Source organism: Stenella coeruleoalba (genome assembly GCF_951394435.1).
Source record: "Stenella coeruleoalba genome assembly, chromosome: 16".
In the NCBI taxonomy this organism is placed as follows: domain Eukaryota; kingdom Metazoa; phylum Chordata; class Mammalia; order Artiodactyla; family Delphinidae; genus Stenella; species Stenella coeruleoalba.
Window position 1 is genome coordinate 21,353,794 of NC_137162.1, and position 7,688 is coordinate 21,361,481.

Genomic DNA, 7,688 nt, shown 5'->3' on the forward strand with positions numbered 1-7,688 from the left:
GGGCAGGTGGGCAAGGCCGCTGGACAGATGGACAGAAGCCCAGGCCAGCCCGAAGTTTTATCCCTTGGAGCAGGACTGCTAAGCTCATGTGTACAAGCTTCCTTTGGCCCAGTGTCCAGTCAACCAGCCCTCCGTGCTCTGTCTGTGTGAGGTTTAAAAATAAAGCTTCCAATGTCCAAAAAAAGAAAGAAAAAGAAAAAAGAAAGAAAGAAAAGAAGGAAAGGAGGGAGGGAGGGAGTGGGAAAGGGAGGAAGGAAGAGGAAGGAAGGAATATAGTGTATTGGGCCCTGCGTCAGACCCACTGAATCAGAATCTGCCTTTTGAAATATTCCCCAGGTGAACTGTATATGAGTCATTATAGTCCAGGTCTAAAGCGGTGGTTATTCTGGATAAACACTGAAATCACTTAGGAACTTTAAAATATACTAATGCCTGATTCTCACTCACAGATGTACAGGCTTAATTAGTCTACAGCTGGCCCTCAGCATAAGTATTTTTTAAATCTCTGAAGGTGATTCTAATGTGCAGTGATTTTCCACCATTTGAGAGCTTACCTCCCTACCTAATTTGTTTCAGATGCAGTAATTCAATCTAATCCAACCTATGAGAGGCTAACCCTGGACATTTGTCTGGTTCTGAGGGAAAGATAAATTCTCTTTCAAACTGGAGGTGAAGCTAAAAACGTATGAAATTCAGAGCAGCTGTACACCTCCGAGGACAAAGATTATACCTGCCTACATGGAAGAAACAGAGCTGGGAAGAAAGATGGAATAGGGTGGGTCCTGGTGATATTTTTTAAGCCCCACTTTAAGTCATTCCTTTAGCCATTTAAGCTTTTACCTTTGTAAGCTTTTTTGACATAATCATTTGGTTGATTTTTCTATTTTGTACAACAGAAAGTAGCTTATTTGATAAACTCTGACCCAAGGAATCTCTTGGTCGACTCAATCTACACAGGAAAATACTGCATCAATCCATAATAACTATGTAATTTTAAAACTTTAAAGAAACATATTGGGTTCTGACTCAATACACTTACTTTATAATTGAGAAGACTAAGGACTACAATGGATTGGGGAAGAGTTCACTACAAGTGAGGATCAAGGCTGGTCAATAGGACCTGGCTACAGAGTAGAACCCAGTGCCTTTACAGGAAACTTGCGGTTTCCTGTTTGCAGTAGTCTCCACCTCATTGATATTTCCTTTTAAAATATTTGAGTTCTGATCTAAAAACCAGTAGCAACCTGGTAGATGAATAAACAGCAAAGGGAGTTCTTCGATCAAATAAATTTGGCAAGTGCTTTTTAATAACTTTTGCCTCCTCCGGGAGCACCTCAGTTCACTTAAATTTCTAATAAATGCTTGAGCAAAAACAACTGTTTAAATCTTTCTCCTCCCAAAAAATACCTATTGGGCTTCCCTGGTGGCGCAGTGGTTGAGAGTCCGCCTGCCGATGCAGGGGACATGGGTTCATGCCCCAGTCTGGGAAGATCCCACATGCTGCGGAGCGGCTGGGCCCGTGAGCCATGGCCGCTGAGCCTGCGCATCCGGAGGCTGTGCTCCGCAACAGGAGAGGCCACAGCAGTGAGAGGCCCAAGTACCAAAAAAAAAAAAAAAAAAAAAAAAATTTAACCTAAGCAAACTACTAAAAAATCCATGAAAGTTAAGATGTATAAATAAAATGTGGCATAGTCTCTCAACGGAAAACTATATAGTACTGAGGATGAACAATCTAGAACTGTATGCAAAAAGAGAGATGGATCTCATAGACATAATGTTGAGCGAAAGAAGCCAGATGTAATAGAAATGCTATAGCATTTCATTTATGTTAAGGAAAAAAATTACACAACTAATCTTTGCTGTTGTGAATAAAAGTATGTTTACCTTTCCAGGAGTAGTGACTGGGAAAAAAGAGAGCTTCTAGGGTGCTGGTAATGTTCTGTTAATTGGTCGGAATGCAGGTTACATGGGGTGTTCAGTTTTTTTAAAAATTTCAAGTTGGGTACTTGTGTATACTTTTGTGAACATACTTATATATATAAATATGTATCTATATCTATACATAGATATAAAATATCATTTATAAAGAAAAACATTGCCTAAGCAGTTACTTCATAGCCTTTAGTGAACAACTACCCCTGAAGACTAGAGACCTGCCTTCTGATTTCTCCCTCAATAATGGCTGAATAATTTGTCTTCAGTCTCTTGCCCCTTCTTTTTTTTTTTACCTCTTCAATCACTATTAAATTGTTAATTTAATTAACAAATTACTGAAGTATTTATTATGAATTATTCTTTATTATATCTTGCAGGTAGACATAACCCTTCCATTTTGATAACTTTATTATAAAGTCCTTAATTCTGAATCATAGCCACAGATAAAATTAAAATCTCTACCTTGCAAAAGGTAAAGTTTCCTAATTGTTTTCCTGATCATATTTAAGGAGTGTTCTAAGCCTGAGGACCTGGAATAAGTGACGCAGATCTCTTGTTTTTATTTGACTTCAGTTGACTCAGAATGCATGTAGTGTAGTTTTGAATTATACAATATATTGAAACCAAAAAACGTTTCTGTTCAACAAGGGAGGTTCTATCCATATAATTAAAAGTACTGGGTCAGCAGCAACCTATGAGTATGTGTTACACTTATATGTGATTCAAATTAGCTTTGGGGATACATTTCAACGTGGATTATGATAATGGAGTTTCAAAAATTAAAAAATTATCCATTGTAAAGTTAATGATGCATTTTCCCCATTCAGATTAAACTTTATTATTTGTATTAGATTGTTTCCTCAAAGAAAACTTGCTAACTGATTATTATGAATGCTGGAAAATTCTTTTTGTGACATAGATTGTCACATATGGTGACTGAGAGACGTATCTTGGGAGAGTCCTTCACAGTTGGACATGTGTCCTTGATGCTAATAAATTTAACTCATAATGAGACGGTCCCTGGCTTCCTTTCCTGAGGGTTAGAGGTAGCCTTCTGATTTAAAGACCTCACTAATTTTTGGTGGCATAACACAAGCGACCTCCCAAGGACTGTTGCCAATAGAGTCTCTCTTTCATGCTCCTAGCAGCTAAGCAGCTTTTACTCAATTTGAAAGGTCATTGTGGGGTAAACCTGGTAAATTGCCCTCAAGAAAATTAGAGATAGAACATGTTCTTGCCAAGTAATCTTGGAATTTCTCAATATATTTTAACCCTCAGCAACCCAGGCATTTTTCTTAAACACAAAACACAGTAGTATGCCCCTGATGAAACAGGTCTAAAAATTATAACCCTGATAAGGAAGAAAGCAACAATAACAACAAACAAAAGAATGGAAACAAATATGCTATCTGTAGGAATCTCAATCATGTATGATCAAGAAGCAAGTGAGCTAGCTGGTATGAACACAAACAGATATTACGACATTTATAACATGCTTTTAGACAAGGGAGAAAAATTTTACTGGATATTTAATACATATCTTGATTTGATTTGTTGAGAAGTGAGGTGTGGAACCAATGAATCCTATCAATCAACAAAGGATGCTAAAGTAATTTAAGGATTTACTAACAGTTCTCCTAGATTTAACATTCCCTAAATTTACTAATCAAAGGACAATTTTAGTTCAAAATATCATAGAGTAGAAGAAAAGCGAAATTGTGTTAAGTTTGGGTTAAAAGAGGGAGTGATCTTTAAAATTATTTTTACAGTTAGATTTTGAACATAAAAGAGGAAATAAACATCATTTACCTTTGTGCTTTTGCAACTGAAGTGCAATACCCATGAGGGCATGAAGTGGTATACTAGGGATTACTAGAAATCAAAGGCTAAAACTAATTCAGCTTTCAGGAAGATTTATCTTCACTTACAAGATTTTGTACAGAAAAATGTATTTAACATTAGAACAAACATGGGTAGATTTTGAGTTAAAATGAGGGATGTGCTTGAATTTTAAAAAGTAAAATTTGAGATATCATAGAAACACATTGATTGTTGTAGAATCCATAGGCTGTGCCTGGGTTTAGACTTTGAATTGCTTTTGGCATCAGGCTGAAGCACAGAGTGAGTTGCCAGCCTCGTCACCATTTTTTTAGATCAGAAGTAGGACCTAGAAAACCAAAATGCCTTGTCCAGACTTTGTAGCTGACAATAGCAGAACCTGACCTGGATCCCATTTCTATATCTCTAGGACTCTTCCCCTGCTGTGGCTTTAGGACGATGCTGAGCAGAACAGGAATAGAGGTAAGTGCCGGACCACACATCTGCCCCACTCTTGTATCTCGAGGTAGAAACACATTTTCTGGAATGTTCTTTCAGGATATTGATCTCTAGGTTAATGTTTCCCTGTCTCAGATTTTAAACTGTTTATTCACCCTCAAAGCACACTCCCTGTTGAATAGACCCAAGGTACACTTCTGTTTGAATATGTGACTGTTAACATTAATTCAACTATTTTTATTAAACAGATGTTTGTATGTTGCCCATTATACGTTAGGCTCTGTGCTAGGTTAGAGGAGTTTCACAGAGCTTATTATATTGTGTAGACTAGCAGGAGAGAAGAATGAGCATGAATATATTCAGCTAACATTATTTTACATTCCTCCTTCCCTATCCTAACCCCAGTAGGAGTTTTAATGGCCCAGCCATTCTGTTGCAGTGCCTTGTACCCTGCCTCAAGACTACCAAAGAAAGTAATGGCTTGTTTCTATGTTGTTCCCATGCTCACAAAATAGATCTGCAATAAATTTAGAATTGAAGCTGTGGAAGTGAGTTATATTTGCAAGCATGTGGCCATCAATGGCAAACCTTGGGAGTACAGTATTAGTGTTACCATCAAGATTCAAGTGCCATTTTGTTCCTTGTTTTCCCTTGCTCCCATGTATCCCCTTGGCCTTAGTAGTGTGTTCGTTCCTCTTGCCTCCCAGCTGTGTCCATGTGAGCACAGGATGGGTGTTAAGGCCACCAAAGCCTAGATAACCATTCCGACCAGCAGTAACAGAGGTGACCCACGGCTGTCCTAATCATAGTGATTTTTCTCCTTGGGCTCCTTCTGTGAGTCAAACCCAATCCGATGGTCTTTCTAATGCCTCATGTGATCCTATATGGTATTGAAGGAGCATGTACCTTGTTGAAATCAGTTATTCACCTAGATCCTCTGAAGGAGGGAATGGTCCTACATTTCTGAAGCAGACTTGACATGTAAAGAATAGGCTTGTGACAGAATGAGTGTTTGTAAGTATTTTTTTAAGTGTGGCTTTTGTTTCAAAGTATATCTTCATTTTGCCATGCCTTGCATTTCTCCATACTCTGTATCTTACTTGAAAACAACAAAAAATATAAATAAATAAATGTAAATAGCAGGGCTTCACCTTTCCCTTTTTGATTCAGCATATGTTGTTTGTTTTTATCTCCTGAGGAGCAGCTTGAGGTTATGCATTAGGGTTTTCACAACCTAGATTCTTGTTTTGTTTGATGATTTCTCACAAAGATTTTCTTTGTTTGGAGGATTATAACTTCTGACATACACATGATTTGTTAAAATTATTATTTGTATTTTCTTTATATATATATGTATATATATATATATTTTATTTTTTTTATTTGGTTGTGCTGGGTCTTAGTTGCAAAAGGCGGGCTCCTTAGTTGCAGCTCACCAGCTCCTTTAGTTGCAGCACGTGTGCTCCTTAGTTGTGGTTGGTGGGATCCTTAGTTGCAGCTCACAGGCTCCTTAGTTGTGGCATGTGAACTCTTAGTTGCGGCATGCATGTGGGATCTAGTTCCCTGACCAGAGATCGAACCCGTGTCCCCTGCTCGGAGGTCCTAACTGCTGTGCCACCAGGGAAGTCCCTATTTGTATTTTCATTATCCATTTATTTCACTGATCTAATATTCTGTGAGACGGACAGCATAGTCACCATTATCTCATGTTACTGAGGAAGATCATTATTCAACCATTTTATTAAATGTCTAGGAGTAAATGTATGATGGGTGATACGGATGGCATGAAATCAAAGTTGGGCAAGGCACAGTTTATGTTTTTAAGACACATATCTGATAGGGCCAGCAGGTATGTAGACAAAAAAATCACAAGAATGTGATTATTGAAATCTATTGCCACCATAACATTTTATATACCCAGTATAAATGTTAGAAGTTGTCATTATTGTTGAATATATTTTACAGTCAGCTCTAACTAAGAAGAGCCAGAAAAGATCTCATGAGGCATTGCTTGAGTGAAGACTTGAAGGAAAAGAAAGAATATACTATAAGTGGACCTTATGGAAAAGGGAAGAATGATTTTCCTGCAAAGGGAACAGCTTGTGCAAAGGCATGGGAGCATTAAATAGTTTTCATCAAAGTGTCTTTCATGGAACTTTATGGTAGGAGTAGTATGATTTGTCCAGGGTCATGCAACTCTTTAATGACATTGCTTAGGGTCAAGTTCACTGCTCTTTGCATAGTGGCTTTCTCCCTGTTTCTAAGTGTCTGGACTTTGCCTAATACATTGAGCTTCCTGAATGGAATGTTACCCTACAACTGTATTCTCAAGAAAATAATGTTTCATATTCTTGATTTCAAGCCACATATCCTTGGGTGACTCTCTAGTGACAAAATGAGACAATTGTGATCATAGTACTAACATTGTAAAAATAATCAAATGCAATTGATTGAAGTAAAAGTGCATCATTCTAGCCTGCATTTCTGCTATTGAACATTTTAGTTTAATGCCTTTTTTTGATAACCTAGGATCCATGAAGATGGCCTCTGAATATGGTTTAGTTTAGCAATTATTATTACCCCCATCCCTCAAATTCAAAAGGAAGGGAAACCAGCCCTCTTTTTGAAATCAGATCATATCCAAACTAAGCTAGGGCTAAAGAAATGAAGGCAGGTAATTTATAAGTATAGTAAAAATATTATCACTGTTGGGCCAAAATTGAACTATTGTAAAACAATGTGTAAATAACCTTTTCAGCAGCTTAGTCCTTTTCTCAATTTCCTGAAGCAAGGAAGATGGAACAGTCTCTTGTCTGTTGTTCATGGTTCAGTTCCAGCTCCTTTGGTAATTCACATAATTTTTATCCAGACAGCATCTGCTAGGCTTGTCAGTGACACTACAACAATTGTTTTGGAAGTGTATTTGAATATCTGATACTGTTTCTGTTTTTTATTTTTAAAGATTGTGTGCTTACTTGAAAAGGTTTGGGAAGTAGCTAATGGAGCATGGAGTGGTAGAACTAGAAATCTCCCAAGTCACTTATAGTGACAACACTGATTAGAGGCCAGGTTTCCTTCTATCCACAGTGAATGCAGTGAGCCTTCCTGGTTGTTGATCTTTTATTGTAATTGAGCAGTTATGTATACATCCTGCACAGAACCAAATTAGAGACAACACTCAGGCTTTGTGACAGTTCATACCAACAAATTGGGATCCAGTATCTCCCTCCTGGCTTCACACGCTCATGTACATGTGGAAAACAAACAGAAGTTTGTTCCCTAAACTGAAAGCCTGCTGGAGTGACTGAGCATGTGGAGCATACAAACATGAGTAAGAGATAGCCGTGTCCCCAAAGTGTTTTGTTTTAGGTCAAAAAGTGCTCTACTTAAAAAAAAAAAAAAAAAATGATGTTAAGTGCAAAATCTAGCAGCCATTCATATTTTCAGGTGAATCAGTTTAACCAGATTGAGTTATT